Below are 19,005 nucleotides of genomic sequence, written 5' to 3'. Positions count from 1 at the left end.
CCCTGCATGGGCACATAGATATATTAAATGTTCTCTTTGTATAGTTTGTGACCCCTTTTTATGTTATCTTCTGACTTTATGTCCTTTTCTTGAGCCACTCTCAGATGAATAGTAGAATGCTGAGAGGTGCAGTATGGAGAGCAGTATATACAGAAGGAAATATGTACTGCTTCCAAAGCAGTATGGCGAAGAAGAATAATACATGAGAATGAGCAGGAACTCACAGTACATGTAACAGATATTGCTTGTATCACTTAACGTACCGCTGGTAAATGTTTAGAATTTAGTAATGGAAAGGGTATAAAAACTAGATGGGAAAAACTCACCCAAACCAGCATAGTAAGGGAGACATTCTTGACTGTTCCTTCAAAGACACTGGAAAAGAACAATCCTTCTGCAAAAGCTGGTCCAGAGAAAGGTAGGCAGCAGGACCTTTTCCAGCATAAGACTCACCAAGTGCTGATAAGGAAATGAAATTTTCTGTTTCAAGGCAGGATATGGGATAACACAGTTGGATGGAAGTGTCCTCGAGAGGGGTGGTCTGTGTGGAACGAGGAACAGGATTTGGTATAGTCCTTCGCGGACTCCAGCAGCCATCCGTCATGAGATAATATTTAGAATTTAGAGATGATTAAGCTAGCTGAAAGCTTGCCTTTGCTCAGCTTGTTTTGCTGTTGTTTATATTTGCTGTGCCTGTATATTTTATGACTTGGATAAGTAAAAAATAAAATCTGCCTTAACTCTATTTTATAACTTTTAGTCATAAATAATAGTTTGGACATATTTTGGGATCCCACTGGGTTACAAATTAGCCTGCCTGCTGCTCCTCTGTATCAGCATTAATGCCATCTACTTTCCATCGAGCAGTGCCAGAGGCACTTGGAGGTCATCCACTCCAGCGCTAACTAGTTTCAGTTCCTGTCTCCTGTTGAAAACTGGTGAAGATGTTATATTTCAAGACAGGAGCATGCCTTGGAAAAGATATTGCTGGCAACATCATCTACAAGCTAATCAGCAAAGATCAAGTGTCTGCAGCTAAATTTGCAGGGTCTGCATGATTTTTTCCCTCTAAATATCCTGGCCCAAAGTTTTAGTGTAACTGCTTACTAGTCAAAACAATGAGAGGAGCTTTAAGGGACTGGATGCAATGCACCAAGGGCCCTGTGAGAACACTGACAATTAAATAAATCCATGTGAAAGAGGAACATGTAAAAGACTGTACACAGCCACAGGACCCATAAGAACAAAATAAAATTGTCATGGAGATGGGTGTCTACATATGCATATGCATACTTCCCAAAGGACATGGTAGAGGCTGAGCTTACTCTAAGACTTATGTCTGGGTGAGGGAAAGGTTGTCTTGCAGAGCAGTAAGGATGGAAAGAAAGGATCTCTTCTTCAGTGAGGGACTCTGCTGAAAAGAGTGGGCTAGAAAACAAAAAAAAATATAGTGATTGAACCTGGATCATGCACAAACAGGAGAGGGGAACACCATCAGCACAGGAACTGTACAAGTAAAATAAACTACTCCACCATGACAGAAGTAGCATAGAAAACTAAGAAGGGGTGTTCCTTGGGCTCATTGAAATTAGGTTTAAAAATCCCAATGGCTTCACTGGAGCTTTATGTTTTATCCAGTTTTTTTGTAAAGACATTTTATCACCTGATTATGTATTTGGTCTGGCCTTAAAATGCCAGGTTTTCTGATAAAATGCATGTGGCCAGAGAACATCTTTTACTGAAGTGAAGTTTTCTTTCCTTCTCTTTTTTTTTTTCTTTCATTTTCTTTTCCATATACTGATGTAGAAATTGTTTGACATAAGAGACCACCAGAAAATTGAGTATCCTCCAGAAAAAGGTAAGAGTAGGCTCACTGAATAAGATGTGTGCCACAGAAAAAAAGGGTCTTGTGCCTTTAGGCTGAGGTAGTACCAATTGAAAATTATGTACAGAAGAAGTAATTAACTGACTCAGTCTGCCTGGAGAAAATGTTAAGGTCCAGAAAGAATATTATAAAAAAATCAGAGGATATGATGTTATTTTTATAGCCGTCTGCAATGTATTACATGCCTATATGCAGTGCTTGTGTTCATGTGTGTTTATGTGAATATTATGTGTATATCATATAGTAAATAAATGTAATGCATTATTTTTGACATACAATGCATCATTAAAATAGTTGGTTATAGAGCTGTACTAGTGTGCTAGTCGAGTCACAGAGGAGCTGAGGAGATTCTGTTAGAGGTAGATGCCAGCTCCCAGAAAAAGGTTTGTTGCTCTGTAAACCAGCAGAAGGTGCATCTCCTCCCACAGACTAGAGCTTTTGGTATTTCTTCACAGGAAGAATAAGAATAGATCCTTGCATTCCTGAGAAACATAGTTTTGAACAGAAATTTCAAACTATGAAAAGTTTTGTAAAGCTTCAAAGCAACCATCCACCAATAAAAGTCCAGGTGACAAGACAGGAAGAGCTTGTTAGAGTACGGGTTATTTAAGAAGCCTCACACTAATGTTTGGTGTTTACAGTCTCTGCGAAGCAAAGTCATATGGCATCTACCAGCAGGATTTCAGGAGGACATGAAAATCCACTTATTTGATCCTCTTATCCATCCACTTCTCTTCCGGTGAAGTGTTTATGAAAATGCTTCAAGAGTTTCCATGTTTTTCTCTCTTCCACTAGACTCACCACAATGTTGCACAACTTAAAGGCTGAAATGACCGAAGAACCATGACACAGTTGTTTCCTTACTGCAGACTGAACGTTTTTTGTACGTATCAACCCTGTGCAAAGTTGAGAAATGCGTTTAGCCCAGGTTCATCAATTTGGAGCAACTGTTTAGAGGCCATCGCTCCTGAAGATTATCCCAGGGTCTGGGGACATGACTGACCCAGGGGACCTTGGTGGACTCCAGCAGTCTCTCCTGCTTGACCTGCTGAGTGAAAATGAGCGAATGGAGGTAGTGGAATCCAGGTCAGTGCCACGCATGTCATTTGGTGGTCTTTCAGTTGTTGATTGCTTTCTCCATCGTAAGGTCTTTGATTTTAATCGGATCATTGTGTGCACATATGGATATTCCTGGTGGCCTAACCAGTGAACATAATTAAAAGAAATGATTGCCTTTCACTTTAAGCAAACATCTGGTTTTACTTGAAACAAGATGACTTAGCTGTTTCAGAAACATTCTTGTAACCCTGGATTCACATTTTCATCTTAAAATATATATTTTCTCTGTTCAAGCAGCATGTTAATGTAAACACTATATATAACTGACAACCAAAATTTTCAGAAGTATTTGGTGCTCTGAGCATTAGTGAAACCACAAGAATTATTACATTTTTGATTTGATCTCTGTAAATCTGTTTCAACAGTCACTCTGATTTAAACAATTATTCTGATTTATACTCCAAGAACTATAATTTGCAGAAAATGTAACCATGTGAAAACATGTTTTTGTATAGTATATCTTGGCAACCTTGTTTTGTTGTGATGTCATTGCCTTAGATTTCATGGAAATACTGAGGGAATAAAAGGAAAACAAGACCCTCTCTTTGAAGTATATTCGCATATCCCCTCTCTCCACCCCTAAAAAGGTTTTAATGTCTTTTTTCCATAATGACACTGAGTTTTCTGTTATTGCTTGACTAACATTATAGTCAGAAATCTACTAAAGACTCTTATGAAAGGAATTTAATTGAGAGGGAAGGGTTCGTCACATTTCACTTCTACCTATCAGGTAGGAATCATCATTTGTATAATGAGCTATTTTGAGATCCTGGGGTTCTTTGCTTTCATGTCATTACAGTGCCAGATTCTAAACAGTTAAACACAGACATGAATGCAAGATACACAGAGCAGAGAAAATGAAATTTCAGACCATTTGTCAACAGCAGAAGTAACATTGGAGCTTTCTCCAATAGAGGTCTATCTAATCTGGTTTATTGTAACATCTAAGGGAAGATGGCTGTGCTTTATTAAACCAATAGCTCTCATTCACTTCATCACATCTGCTCTCTCTAAAAAAATAAAAAATAAAATAAATACAAGGATATTAAGAGTAGCCTTCATTATAAAAAGCATACGTTACAGATACGTACAATAGAACGAAAAATGACAACAGAAAATATCTTCATATGGAAGTAATCCATCTAGATACACCTAGATATGGTATATGGGGATTTCCAGTACTATTAAAAAGGTTATCCCTAGTACGAAATATTAAAAATATGCCTTGTATGATTTAGGGCTTTTAAACATCTCCAGTGTTTTTACTGAAAGGAAGGAAAAAGAAAGGGGAAAAAAGGAGAGCATCATATTCAGGAACATTCCTAACTGGCTTCCCATTTTTCTTCTTTCCAGCATCGACAAGAAAACACATGGGAGAAAAGCTCATGCCTGTCAGATGTGATCATATGCTCTAACAAATGACACTGCTCACTCCCTCCATTTCCCCAGCACGTGCATCGGTGCCTGTGTCTGGCTGTTGTGTGTCTGCGAAGTTTGAAAACAGCAGCTTTTTCTTATCTGCTTAGTTGCACAATGAACTATAAGAAGTTTTCTTGTTGGGGTTGACTGTGCACTCAGTTGCCTTACTTGACCAATTTTATTGATTTCCATGTATTTCTTACCTGAGTAATAGAATAGCCAGAGAACTGAGCTATCATTACTGACCCTGTAAATACCATCAGCCCAGGGCTTTACTACTGCGAGTAGTCCCTTCTGGCACTCTCTACCAGGCATGAGACTAGTCAAGTAATATGTCCTTTGACTAGTACTGAGTCTTCATAAGATCAGACCATTAATATTTTTTTCTTTTTTTTTTTCCAAGGATAAAAAAATCACAGATATTTTTTATTGTTTCAGAGTTTATGTGTTTGCTATTAAGTAACAGGTTTTATTTAGTCTGTCTTCACAAATCTACTTTTCAACATATTATTATCAAAAAAGCCCTTCATTTTTTGAATTGGCAACTATTTCAACTCCACCTGCAAACATAAATGAGCAAAATGAACATTGGACATGACCTCAGCACTAGTCATATATCATGTTCTAACTATTGAAGGCAATGTTTTATAAATCTCTACAGCTATATCCATAGATCTGAGTAATTTACCATATTTCCTTCAAAATGCCAATCATGGACTGTGTCTCTAGTAAATTTGGTTTGTGGTACAATAAATAAAATTAATGTTCATGTATTAAGAAGAGTTACTGTAAATTATTGCTCCCTCTTTCGGGACTATTGCTTTAGCAGTTGGTGTAGGAAATGAAGTCGTTTCGGGGAATAGGAAACAGCAAGAGTTGTAGACTACATCTGAAACTCAGGTTTAAGCTGATCTCAGCCTGCCTCCATGTTAGTAATTTCAAGGTCTGTTGCAGGTGGTCTTCTCACAGAAGCTCAAAATAGGCCATTTGTGCCAAAATGCAGAGCTGGGAGGGGTAAGTGATGGAGCATGCATAGGGAACAATAAAGCTTTCATACTATGGAGAGAGTGGAGAACCAAGTTGAGCAACATAGGAAAGTGTTAGCGAGTAGAAGATAAATATAGGAAAATAGGTTAAAAAAAAAAAAGTAAGAAAAGGAAGAACAGCCTTTGTCTTTGGTCGAACTTGGGAGACAGTTTTCAGAAAAGACACTCCTAAATTGCTTTTGTTCTGCTAAAGTATTCTTCATAAAATAATTAGAATCAAATCCCAGTTGAAAGAGCACTGTTAGTATTGACAGTTTTTCCCAGTTGTCCTCCATTGAAATTCATTATTCATTTTAATTGTTATTGCACTCCCAGCTTTCTAATTTCTCCTTTTTCCCAGTCCCATCACTTTCTCCAAAGCTGGCTGGAACTTAAAACTGAGGGTGAAATCTTGGCACTGCTAAAGTTAATATAAGTCTGGCCTCTGCAGTGAGGTCTGGATTTTACATAGATGTTTAAGAAGTTTTGTGGGAGAATTCATGCCTTCACTCAGGCATTTGGCAGTTAGGTATTGAAGTCTCTCTCTCCACTGACCTGCAAGGAGTCCAGCTTATTATTTGACATTAGGCATTTCCCTTGGATTGCAAAGTGTCGTTATTATTTTATTCTGAATTTCAATAGTTAAATGCCTAAAGAGGAGCTATGAACTGAATATGGTTGTGTCCTCCAAGCTTTGTGTGAACCTGGACTAGAGGAAGTAGCAATCCTTCCAGACATGACAAACATGGGGTAAAGGCAGAGAAGTAGTGCAGAAGAAGGGCAAATAATGTTGTGGTGGAAAACACTAAACAGTTTTCTTGACTTGTGAGAGCTAAGGTGACTGAAAATGATGGGTATCCTACTGGGGGTTATCTTTGACTCTTGTCTTTGCCATGCTTCCCCAAAGACGGATCATAGGTTTGCATGAGAATAGTAGAAACAAAAAGAGTCAGGAGATCTCATTTTGCACAGAAAAGTGAACTCAGAAAATTGTCTACTTTCAAATAAACTGTGTTTGAAGATAGTGGTTGGGGTTTTGCCAACATCTTCTGGTTGGGCAGTTTGCCGTTCCTCTGCTCTGTGGTTAAACTAGGAGTCATACTGTAGCTCAAAAAGCAGAATAAGGGATCAGGTCTTATAACTCATCTTCCGTGGGTAAAAACTACTTAGCACATCCCCTAGGTGTAGCAGACTAGATTTTGTTCCACATATATGGCTTCATCAAAATAAAGCAAATTCAGCAAACAATTCATTATGACTTTAGTTGTTATGTAGTGGAAGATAACTACATGCTTAGATTTTTGCTGAATTAAGGTCTAATTATGCTGTTGTCTTGTCAGCATGTATTGAAAACAAATTTGGAATTAATCAGTGGAAAAAGAGCCTGAAAAGCATAGTTGATAATCCGTGTGGCAACCTTAATGAATTATCCTACATAAGCTGTCTGTGGCTGACTTTGCTTTTGAGCACTGTCACTGGTACAAGTAGCATTGTGCAGTGTCATTTCCAGGTGACAGATTAACAGTGGTACAAGGAGTTCACTGAGTAAGAGCATCGGAATGAGAATATGAATGAAAGACCAACAGTGTCATTCAGCTGTTGCTAATAGAGGCTTATTGCTGCTTTAATAGTGGGACTGTCTTCACAAAACTTGAAGTTCAATAATGAGAAAACCTCCACAATGTTTATACATCTGAAACACTGCTTTTGGCATCTTCAAGTGCTATTATTACTATGGCACAGTATAATCAAGTGATCAGAAAGTAATGGTATGTCATCCACATATTATAGTGTACACACCCAAGTTTTTCAAGGGGCAAAAGGAGCCTAGTTGAGTTACTTGGAGTACCCCAACACAAGCTGAGCTTAAGATTTGTTGTTTTACTGTTTCCACACAAGACACTGATGATTGGAGTCACACAAGGGAACTGACGGCAGTACTGAGGTTGTGGGTCTGAAAATTTTCGTAACCTAATCTGTATATAAAATAAAATTCACTGTTTCACTGTCTTGGTTTTTAAAGGTTCTGATGTTTAGCAGAATTTATCATGGACCCAAACTCTACTTTTATTAGATAAATTAGCGAATCAGAGATTAACACTAGAACTAAACCAGTGTGGGATTTCAGTGTGTGTAAACTGTTGCTGCTGCAATTATATGTGTGGTTAAAATGGGTATGGAGTATTTGTAGGGCTGATGGAAGCATTTGTACCATTTGTTATGTATTTAATGGTGCTGGTCAAGATAGAGGGCCAAAGCAGCATCATGCTCTGCAATGTGACGTGAGAGAGGCTGTGACATTCTGCTAGTACAATGAACAAGTCTCAGTTACTGAATGCTTCTTTGGCTACAAAAATTGCCATCCTCACTAGCTATATCATGGCTGATCTACACTGTCTCCTCTTCTCATTAAAGCCATACATACAGTCGACATATGCTTATACTGGCTTATTGCCCTGTCCTGTAGGAAAGGGAGCGTGGAAGAGTAGTTTGAGACACTCATACGTCTGTGTGCATGCCAGGCTGTAAGTATAATATTCCTTGCAGTGTGAAAATTACACCCTGCAATCTTCACAAAGGAACCTATTAATGTAGAAAGTCACTGAACCATTTAACACTAGGAGGCAAGCAGAGGCTGAAGCCATCACAACTGTGAAGAAGTACCAGGTTATCTGTGGAGAACCAGTGGGAAAGCAAGCAGAATAGCTGGTTATGGCCCCTAGCGGGCAAGTCACAATTCCCCCGCCGTCCCTCTGTTTGCGTTAACAGGCACTCATAGGGCATTCATAAGTCTGCACATGAAATTAACCTTCTGGGATGGGAACATTAATTTATTTGACAGCACCATGTGGAAGCGGTGCGGTGGTTTCACTTTCCCCTTCCACAATCGCCCTTTTCCATTCGTATGGGAAACAAACCACTTCTGTGAAAAATCATCAAATGTCTTGGTGAGTCAGGTCCAAGCTGGAGTACATTAGCATACCTCCATTAGTGTTAATTGGAATTTAGACCAGCTGAAGATCAAATGAAGCAAACTGTGATCTTAAACCTCCAGAACGAAGGAAGAGAAACAAAAAGGCAGGTATGTTGTCTGACATGTTGCCAAGTTATTTAATAAACTAACTTAAATTTTCAATAGTATCCTTTTAAATTTGTCAGCTTTCCTCGATACTGTGCAAACCTAAGAATTTCGTAACTCCATTGGATGGAATGGTCCCATTTTTTTCTGATAACGTTTTAAACTATTTCACCCTGTGATGGGACAGATCTGTCACAGACGTCCTGTATCAAAGCATCGTGAAAGAGATTGCCTATATCTTCCTGGTTTGCTCCTTCAAGACCTGAAGAGACTGCTGTGACCACATTGTATGATGTGCTACAAAGAACACTATAAAAATTTACTCAAGTCAGGCCTGGATCAGTTGTGTTACCCACGTGTGAACTAAGGCATACTGCTGAGAAGACCTTCAATCTTAAATCAAAGGATGGAGGATCTGTCCCACAAAAGCTTATTCAAATGTAAGTTGTTCTATGTGAAATGTTTGTATCGCTTCTACTCTGAGTATTGGCAGGGATTTTTCAGGTTGGAAGGATGTTTGCACTGCACATATTTATTTCTCAGGTGAAACTGAGCATTTCTAAAATAGACATATAGTGTTGTGTCCCCTCCATCATCCCTGAGATGTGCCAGTTATATACAGGCCTTCACACCCTTTTGCTAATGTGTAAGCTGGCAGCACGTGCAGAGAGTTGCAGAAACAATTGTAGCACTTAGGCTAATTTATGTTACCTGTTTAAGCTTACTTTAAATGATGAACTAACCAGCATAACAACGAAAATAAAGCTGTTCCTGGATTCCAGGACTTTTCTACTCCGTCCTAATGCCTGTAACTGTGCATTTGCATTTCATGTGCCTAATACACATATATCTATACAGTAGACATGTAGTTCCATATTTATGAATTCCCTTATATATATAATTCCCTGTATATAGTAAGCTATATTTAACATAAAAAGGGCCTGGCTGATTCACATCTTTTCAGTGTGACAGAGGAGCATCATCTCTTAGACTAAACCAGGAAACATTTCACGTTCACCTACTTTTTCAGGCTTTCTGCAGATACTGTTGTTATGTGTGTGCTCAGAGCTGCAGGTTCTTTGTGATCAGGTTTTGGATTGGGTCACCATAGTAGATATGAAGTTAAAACACCTTGGCTTTTCCGAATCTTATTCTTTTTGCTTTAAGGGAATTCATTTCCTTTTAGCATGTCACAGCCTGTTCCATCTTTACTGTCATCATTACTAGTCCACTAGGCAAACGGAATGAAACAACTAAGTAATTTCACAAAACTCAAGAAATATATCTCAGTTTTCACCCTTTGTCCTGCTTTAGCCCTTACTAGTGTGATCCTAAACTTACAAGAATCTAGTCCCCATAATCTGTTCAACTCTTAATTAATGAACTATACTTTCATTGTCAGCTATCTGAATTGGATGAATACAAATGAACTCAGAGGTAATAAATAAACCTGATCAAAGCAAAGTGAAGCCTTTTTACAGGGAATTATTAGAGAGAAACTCATACTGATGAAAAATTAAAACACAATGCAAAACTGAATTTTTTGAGATACTGCATAATTTAGATATTAAACCAAAGAATATTCCATAAAACAATGGTGCCCTCTTTAATGAAACCCTATTAAAGAAACAGACCTGTCAAGGGAACACATTTTTATATCCAGTTAGGTTTTGTATTTAACAGATTCCCACTTTGTATATTTTTCTGTGGTAGCTGCTAAGTAAAATATATATACTCTTGAATATTTGCTTACTTCTGGAGTAGGAAATTTCCGCACAATTTAGTGATTTAAGAACTGATTCTAATCTAATTAAAACAAACAAACAACCTACCTTTGGGAATACTTAATGTCACTCAATCTGTGGAACAACAGCCCTTGTTCATTTAGAGCATCCGCCAGTTCCCAGAGTCTTTTCACAGATTTTGAAGGGGACTGAACTGCACCCTGGAGCCACCAGTGTGCCAAATTGCTGATCTGTCTGATGCTCAGGCTTCATTAGACCCTCTGAAGAACAGCTCTGGGAGTTTATCACCTTTCAGTGATTACTCAGTCACTCTTTCTTGCATTCCTAAGTACATTAATAATAAAGGAGGCTAATATAGAAGGTAGTCAAAGTTCAAAAAATCAAGGGAAGGCTCAGATAGATCATCATGTTCCTTGACAGACTACAATACATCTGAGGTGCTCCTACTGACTGTGAACATAGCGTTAGCACATGGAAAATGGCAAGGTAATGCAGCTTGGCTGTCAGGGACAGAGCATTTAAAGCCAAATTACATAATATTTGCAGTAGGGAAGAGTACATGCATGGAGAATTGCAGCAGCTCCATCGATACCTTTTAACTTGTTCACCAGCTGTTGCTATCAAGGATTTGGGCACCTCAGGTTCACAGTGCTCCACTCGCCATATGTACAGATAGTTGTCCCTTAAAAGGTTTTGAATAAGAAGATGATACCCAAAATCACAAGTCACACAAATTCTGTCCCTAATATCAACAATCATGAGAGAATGCAGTACTTCTGAATAGCAAGTTTGATTAGGAGTTTGCAAGCCAAGGGGCAAGCTAAATTCATAAATTTCTTCCCAGTTGCAATAAATAAATACCAACATCTTAGAAATCATATTTTACCACTCATAGAATCACAGAATAATTTAGACATGGAGGTCATCTGGTCCCATTCCCTGCCCAAAGCAGGGATGAATCCAAAGCTAGACCATATTGCTCAGTACATTTTCCTATGAAGGTTATGAACATATCCACAGATGAAAATTTGACAACCTTTTCATGTTATTGGTTTCTAATCAATGATTATCATAAATTGGCAATGTTTTCTGAAACCCTAGCCTGGTAGATAAAATTGTTATTTTTAGCCTCTGGACTAAAACCCGGTGTTGAACCCCAAAACTGATACAGGATTTAATCTAAAGATTATTTTTTTCCCTGAATTATTGAAATAATTCAAAATGTCTTCACAACTTAAATCCACAAGCAGAATTCCAATCTGGGTACTGTATTAGGCATTATTTCAATAGTGGAAAGTGCAGAAAAGATATAAAATATAAGGCCTAGATTATTGTTCAGGTTGAATCAGTGGTTTTTTCCCTTGATCCAGTAAATCAGCAACATTGCTACCCATCTCTGCTATTTTTCACTGAATTATCTTCCTCTTCTGTACTATTTTGTTCAGCTATGAAAAAACAACAGGAATATCTTCCCTCCACAACTTTGAACACATTTTTAATTTTTGATCTGCTATACATGCATTGTTAACAAAATTTCTTGTCAATGGGTTGCAGAAAGTTAGTTCCAGACAGTTTCACTTATTATGATTCCAGCCATTTTATCACTTTTTAAAATTATAACAGAAAGTCAATCAGAAATTATCTGCAAATACATCCCCAAGTACCTGATTGAGAATAAGGTGATTAGAAAGGGTGATGGCTATTTAATGAAAATCAGAAAGTGTCACTGATACCATCCAGCTTCTCTTTCCAGGTTCTTGAAATACTTGTTCTGTAAATAGCACTGTAGGTGTGTGCAAGTATAAGAAGTAAACCCAAGTACAGCTGCTGCATGTTCTCCTCATGAAAAATGCAAGATGCCATAAACTCTCTAGCTGGAAAATGTCATCTTGTCTGTTCTCCCTTGAGGCCAGACCAGCTGGATGCTTGATCTTAAAATTTAACAGTGATGAGAACCATAAACTCTTTGGCTGAGTCACCACCCCTGGAGGTCTTTAGAAGATGTGTAGATGAGGTTCTTATGGGTATGATTTAGACATGGACTTGGCAGTGCTGGGTTAGCAGTTAGACTCGGTGGTCTTAAGGGTTTTTCTAACCAAAATGATACTGCATTTCTATGAGGATTCACCGTCTCTTTCTTATAAAATATTCTATAAAGTATCTATGAAATACTCTGGCAATGTAAGAGGCCGTAAGACCCTAATTATACTTATTTCTAGGTCTTTGTACGTTGGCAGAGGTCATAGAAAATATACATAATATAAATGAGACTACATGTACATTTTCTAAAGCCTTTACATCTAGAGGATGGGAGAAGATTCTTTGTTAGTGTATAAATCCTGAATCACTCAGTGCCTTTGCACAACAGTTACTGACTGGACAACTCCAACACAATAGTACAAGTTACATTGTGCCCCAAGCATTTCTGTCTGTAAAGTAATAGATCAATTTTCGTACTTGCAAAATCTCCTTGCCATAACAAAACAGCACTTTTCCTGAGGAATGCATGTGCAAGGGGGATAAGAAGGAAAAAAAGGCATTTGTAGAAAAATTTCCCTAGTCAACGTTTTCTAGTTGTGCATATATTGGTTTCATTCATCTGTACCTCTGCTGAAGCTGAGCACTTCACTGAAACATCGCATTCTCTTCACCACTTTATTTACAGAGAAAGACGAGCCTTAAATCATTTGGTCCAGTTTTGCTGAAATTTTTTCTTAAGTGATTTTTCTTTAACTGTTTGTTTTCATTTCTTCACAGAAGACTTGCAGTATGTGAGACGTTTGGTTGCCAGCAGAGAACCTTGATTATCAAAGACAATGCCGCTATAGAGTATAAATGTACATTTGTATGGCATTTGGCTCGGTTTCTTCCAGAAGAAACGTGAGCAATTCTCCTTGGGCTCACCATTACAATGGAATCCGCAAATAAACTCAGTAATGAACAAGGCCAGCACTTCTCACGGTAGTGAGTGCAGAGAACTGGTTGCAGTTTCTTTGTTTAGCTGTGTTAGATGGTCAAGAGCCTAGAATAAACACAATATCAGGAAGGGAAACAGATGGGGCTGGATTCAGGCAATACATGAATGGAAGACATGTGTAAGCCTCTGTCGTGTCATATTCTTCACATTGAGAGTAACCATACAAAATGGACAATGAGTATTGCTAAGTTTTTGTGGCTCTGCCTAATTTCCCTTTCTTTCTACTCTCTTTAAGGTTTTGTATACCTATTACTCTGACACAAAACGTTCTTGAAGAGTGAACGAGTAGGAGGCCAAGTTGTATGCCTAAATATAGCTATCTAGTGCTGGCCTTAGGTGTCCAGGTGGGGTGGGTTGCCCCAGGCCAACAGCCAAACCCTCACCCACCCTCCTCCAGCAGGATGGAGGGAAAGTAGAAGGCAAAAAGGCTCACAGATCAAGATAATGACAGCTTAATAAGGAAAGCAAAAGCTGTGTGCACAAGCAAGGCAAAAAGTGGAATTTGTTCACTGTTTCCCATCAGCAGGCAGATGTTCAGCCATTTGGAGGAAAGCAGGGCTTTGTCACACATAACTGTTACTTGGGAAAACAAATGCCACAACCACAAAAGTCTGCCTCCCATTCCTTCTCCTTTCCCTGAGCTTATATTGCTGAGCACAATGTCATATGGTATGGGATATCTCTTTGGTCAGCTGTTCCAGCTGTGTCCTCTCCCAGCTTCTTGTGCACCCCCAACCTACTCGCTGGTGGGGCAGAGTGGGAAAAAGAGAAAGTCATGATGCTGTGCAGGTTCTGTTCACAAATGGCATGATCACTGGTGTGTTATCAGTACTGTTTCAGCCACCGGTTTGAAGCACAGCACCACAGAGGGGTCTGTGAAGAAAGTTACCTCCATCCCAGCCAGTTCCAGCACACCAGGGTGTGTACGACCTCCTCATGGGAGGTTGGCATGTCAGACACAGGACCCAGCCAAGGCTGCGGGCTCCTGAGGCAGCAGGTGAATGCAAGGTGGGATGCCTTGAAACACCTAAGGCAAAAATAGATACCTATTTTAGGCATACCTATGTTATTTATCACTTTGTGTCTTGCCTTTATCACATTTCTGTTAGATTTTACCTCCCATGAAGCCATACTGCTGCATTGTGGTGATCCCTGATAGATACCACTGTTGAGTGAAAAAACACATCACATAGGAGGTATTGGTTGGGAAAAAGTGTGTCAGAGTGTGCATGTAGATGTTTATCTATCTAGCCACTGATGGTCATGTTTTAGTCCAGTTGACCCCATTCCTAATCCTGCTAGAGATGCTGGTATCACGTATTGTAGATCACTTACAGAGGCCATGTGTCTTCCACAGCAAAGTCTACCTAAGTATGAGGCATACAGGCGAAAAAGCATAAAGTGGTAAGAAATTTCGAGTTCTGGAACATGACTTGGTGCATCTAGCAGAGAGGGGCAATTTTGACGTGACATCTTTATGTCTACTCTGTTAGTACCTCCAAAACATGTGCTAGCAGCCAGATAGAGTTTGGATGCTGAAGTATTTTTAGTGCTCTTGATTTAAACTGTAAATCCACATAAACATTATTTCTAGTGGAAAATTTATTTGCCATAAGGTAAGGAGGTGAATGTAACATACATAGTCCAGAAGAATTATAACTCTTGACATCCTTTTACTATCTGGCAGGTAGCATTTCTGGCTTAGTATTGCTTTAGAAAGGATTTAAATAAGTTGTACTTAAGGAGCATGTAATAACAAGAGAAGAGGACAAAGTGGAACTTACCTGTCTAGACGATTGTAAATGCATGGGGTAACCCTATCTGGCAGTACAAAACTCCGGACACACAAGAGGTGGATCTCAAGATTTAATCACACAAATAAATCAGCTTTCAATTTCCAAAAGTCATTTGGAGGTGTGGAACAGTCACCTTTGACATGTCCAGGGGTGCCTCTGGTGCTGTAGAAAAACACCTGGACAGGACCTTGCTTTCAAACTGTTTGATAATTTATTAGCACCTGAATGCTGTTGAAAAACACATCATTCATAGCTTTAGCACCAGAATAAGTGATAAATGGCTGGCAGGGGGGCTATCTGCAGGAATATGACTGGTGTTTAACACCTAATTATCACTTTCCAGTGTCCTCTGGCTAGATAATTGAGATCTGCAGTATGGAAAGGCTTCCGAAAGATTTTTGGAAACGTAATTACCTAGCTAAGAGAATATTAGGCTATAATGAAGCCTCTTTTCTGTCCTTTTGAAAGTGTTCTCTGTTTTCTTATGTTCTGGAAGCAGAACTTGGCAGAATGAGGGTCAGTTGTTGCTACACAAACCAGCAACGATCACGTCTCAGCTCTCTTTTTGTAGAAGAGGTTACGGGAAAACATGACCAAAAATGATATCAAATGAGAAGAGGTGCTCCGCAATGGCATGTGACAAGCGGGTGGCAAAACCACGTGAAAGAAATGGGGAGACTTCTTTCTTGCCATCAGCTCTGTCATTTCTAAGCTGTATGGGGGAGCTGGATGATGACTGTAGAAGTAGCAGGTCTGGGTGAAGGAGTATGGAAAAAGTCTGAAAGAGACACTGCCAAGCCCACTGCCATCACAGGCAATCCCACCAGAGAGCTCTGCTGATAAAGTTAGAAACTCTTGAGTAGAGGTAGAAATTCGTTGTATTCCACTCTCCCTATTTCAACATTGCCCAACTCCAAAAATGATTGAAAAGCTGTTTGTTTTTAATTTTCTACCTGAATTTATTCATAGAGAGTTTATATCCATCTAATCTTCTGTCGATATTTTCCTCAGCTTCCAGCAGATTTATTTTCCTGATGTCTGCATTGCTTCTGTAGATTTAAAGAATAATTATATCTTTGCTCCTTTATTTTATTTTATCTTTTTTTATAGCTAGATAAACAAGTTCTAGGCTGCACAGGTGCTGGTTCCATCTTCCTATAAAAACAGACCTTGTTCCTGCCACAACTTCAATTCATCTTTACTGAACGTGGAGATTCAGAAAGGTTTTTAAATAACCCAGTCACACATCTCTCCCCAGCAGCATTATTGCTGTTCTCTACAGTCCTGCTGGAGCTATTCCTTGTTGTCTAGTATGATATGTCAGGAAGAAGTTGCTATGACAAATTACCAAGAGAAATCGGAGGAAGAATCTCCTGGAAGGACTGGTGGTCCACTGGGACCCGGAGGAAATGAGTTGTGAGCTGGAAGGTTGGATGGCTCTTCTCTCACAGTGAAGATTAATGGGATAACCCAGCTACTGATTAAAGGCAGCTGAAAAGGGGATTATCAACAGTAAGGGAATGGTTCATGCACTTGCTGTTTTCAGCAAGGGACTTTCTGAAGGTAAGGAGGAGTGAAATACATAATACAGAAAGTCATTGTGTTGGTAAAACAGGAGCTGTAACATGGGGGAGACAGATATTTTGCCACCATGCTGTCTAGGCCACACACCTGTGCTCAGCAATTTCCATAATTATTGCCACTGATAAGCCCTGTGCTAATGGTACAGCAAGAGATCCAGATCTTGCTAGCCAATTTTATGCTAAAGTCTCTAGACATTACTTAAAAGAGCAAAGGCCTCCCCACATCTGTGGTGGCAAAGCTTTGGGATGTCAAAATCAGTCATAAAACGAGTGACAGGATTTTTCACAGTCTGATTGCAGAAACTTGTGTAACTATTTCAAGTGGCAAACATCTCTAGATAGTGCACAAAATTCTCTTTCCACTTCAAATGACTTGAAACCAGACTTTTCTGAAACCTGGGTTTTTATGCATTTTATTGCAGAGGTCACAGTATACAAGTAACTGCTATGTAAAACAGGATAAAAAGATGATGCTTTAACTAAACCATACAGTAATATTGACACTTCCGAGTCAGCAAGTCTGAGGCTATAATGCTGAATCCTAATATATCCATTTAGACGGGTGTTTGACTGCATTAGAAAAAAATGGTGATGTCAAAAGGGCTACTGTTCCTGCAGCTGACAAGGAAACCATTTTATATAATTGTTTCAGCCTACAGAAGAGGGTAATTCCTTTGGACATTGCTGGGTTTTATTTTCATAAAGAGTGAATAAATTATCTCAGTCCCCTGGATCAGAGGATGTTAAGTTCAAATCCTGTCGCTGGAATAATGACTACAAAATAGTTGAGTGTTGATTCTGCAATTTGTGGGTAGTTTTGGTGGGAAAGGCATTTTTCCAAGTTTTGCTCTCTTGATGTGTTGAAATTACAGAAAAACTGAATTGTCAAAAGGGTGGTCAGGATAGTCAAAATGGCAATTGGCTGAAATATGTACAATAAAATGTAGACTAAATTCAATAAAATACTGCCCTGCTGTTAGGTTTTCATTTCTACAAAAAGCCTATGACAACTTAACTAGATCTGGCTATTTTTATGATTTTTAAGGTGTCTCCCTTAGAAGTCCTAGGTAAAGACTTCATCTAAGTGTTAGGAAATCTCACACCGGGTTTCTGCTAAGTTTAAAGGTGCTGTCTTGTGAGGTTCTGCTTCAGTGAAGGTTAGGGAAAATAATGATCAGTCATATCAAAACATCTGATTGCTATTACTTTATTCAATATGGACTTATTTTACTCAATTCACATTTCTATAGGGTTTACATTTCAGATTTGTTACATTTTTATTTTAGTATTATTTTTGATCAATCAATTAATCAATTATTTGAAAAGTGAAGAGCAGGTGCTTGTTAGTTTATAAACAAGATTATAGTGAATATAATCAAGAAAACAGTACAGAAGCACTGAAACAAGAAACCCTTACCTTTCTATGATTAATTCTTAATAATATGTGATGATATTATGAAACTATCTCTTCTCATGTTCTTCTAGTATGTCCATCTTTGTCCTTGAAGAACCAAAAAAAGTAGGTCTGGGGCTTATGAAGTTTTATGAGGTTTTACAAGGTTTTTCTTTGGTGCTTTATTACAAGTGTAACATAACTGATCACAGACAACATGGGACCACCACTGTAAACCAACTATCAGCACTTTACCGCTCTGCTATTGCACACACAGCAGGTGCAGAAAGCATGGCAAATGACATGTCAGTTCATTTGATATGCAAGCTGGACTCCTGTTGATTGTTTCCTTTTTTTAAGGGCAAGAATAGGAATATATCAGCAAAAATTCTCTTAAGCATGGTATAAAAAAATTGAGGAGAAAGTTCCTTTTGCCCAGCTAATGAGAATGCAGAAAACAGCCTTTGAGTTGATCCTTGCTGTGGAAATGAAAACTGCTGGGCCACAGTTACCCCTGGTGTTGTCTGCACCAGAATGAGTGGGATTGTATTTAGATTAATTTTGCCTTAAGTCTTTAAAGCGTAGGAACAAGTAAAACGGTGCTCACTAATGTTGACAATTTTTTTTGTATATCATAACAAATGACCTTTTTGCATCTTATTCGCTTGGCTGTTTTTATGCTAAGCAATTCTTTTCATGGACAGTCCGTTCTCAGCAACTTGCAAGATCAATGTCAGTTATAACAATAGAGAACTCATAGAGATTTGAGTGGTCAGTAGCTCACTGTTTTGTTATGGTTGTGGCTAATTACTCTTCAAGCTCTGCTACTTCACAGGGATTTCACTCTTAGGGTCTCTAAACAGAAATCTGTTGGTTTTGGCAGAGTCTGGTCTGCCGTGTAACATTCATCAGTGTCTTTCTCTGGAGTTTCAAAGGCACCACTTAGATGTAATGGTTTTGCTGTGAAACAAAACAGAGAAGGAC

Source organism: Caloenas nicobarica, chromosome 3 (genome assembly GCF_036013445.1).
Source record: "Caloenas nicobarica isolate bCalNic1 chromosome 3, bCalNic1.hap1, whole genome shotgun sequence".
NCBI lineage: Eukaryota > Metazoa > Chordata > Aves > Columbiformes > Columbidae > Caloenas > Caloenas nicobarica.
The sequence above is the reverse complement of the archived record's forward strand: the minus strand, read 5'-3'. Positions refer to the sequence as shown.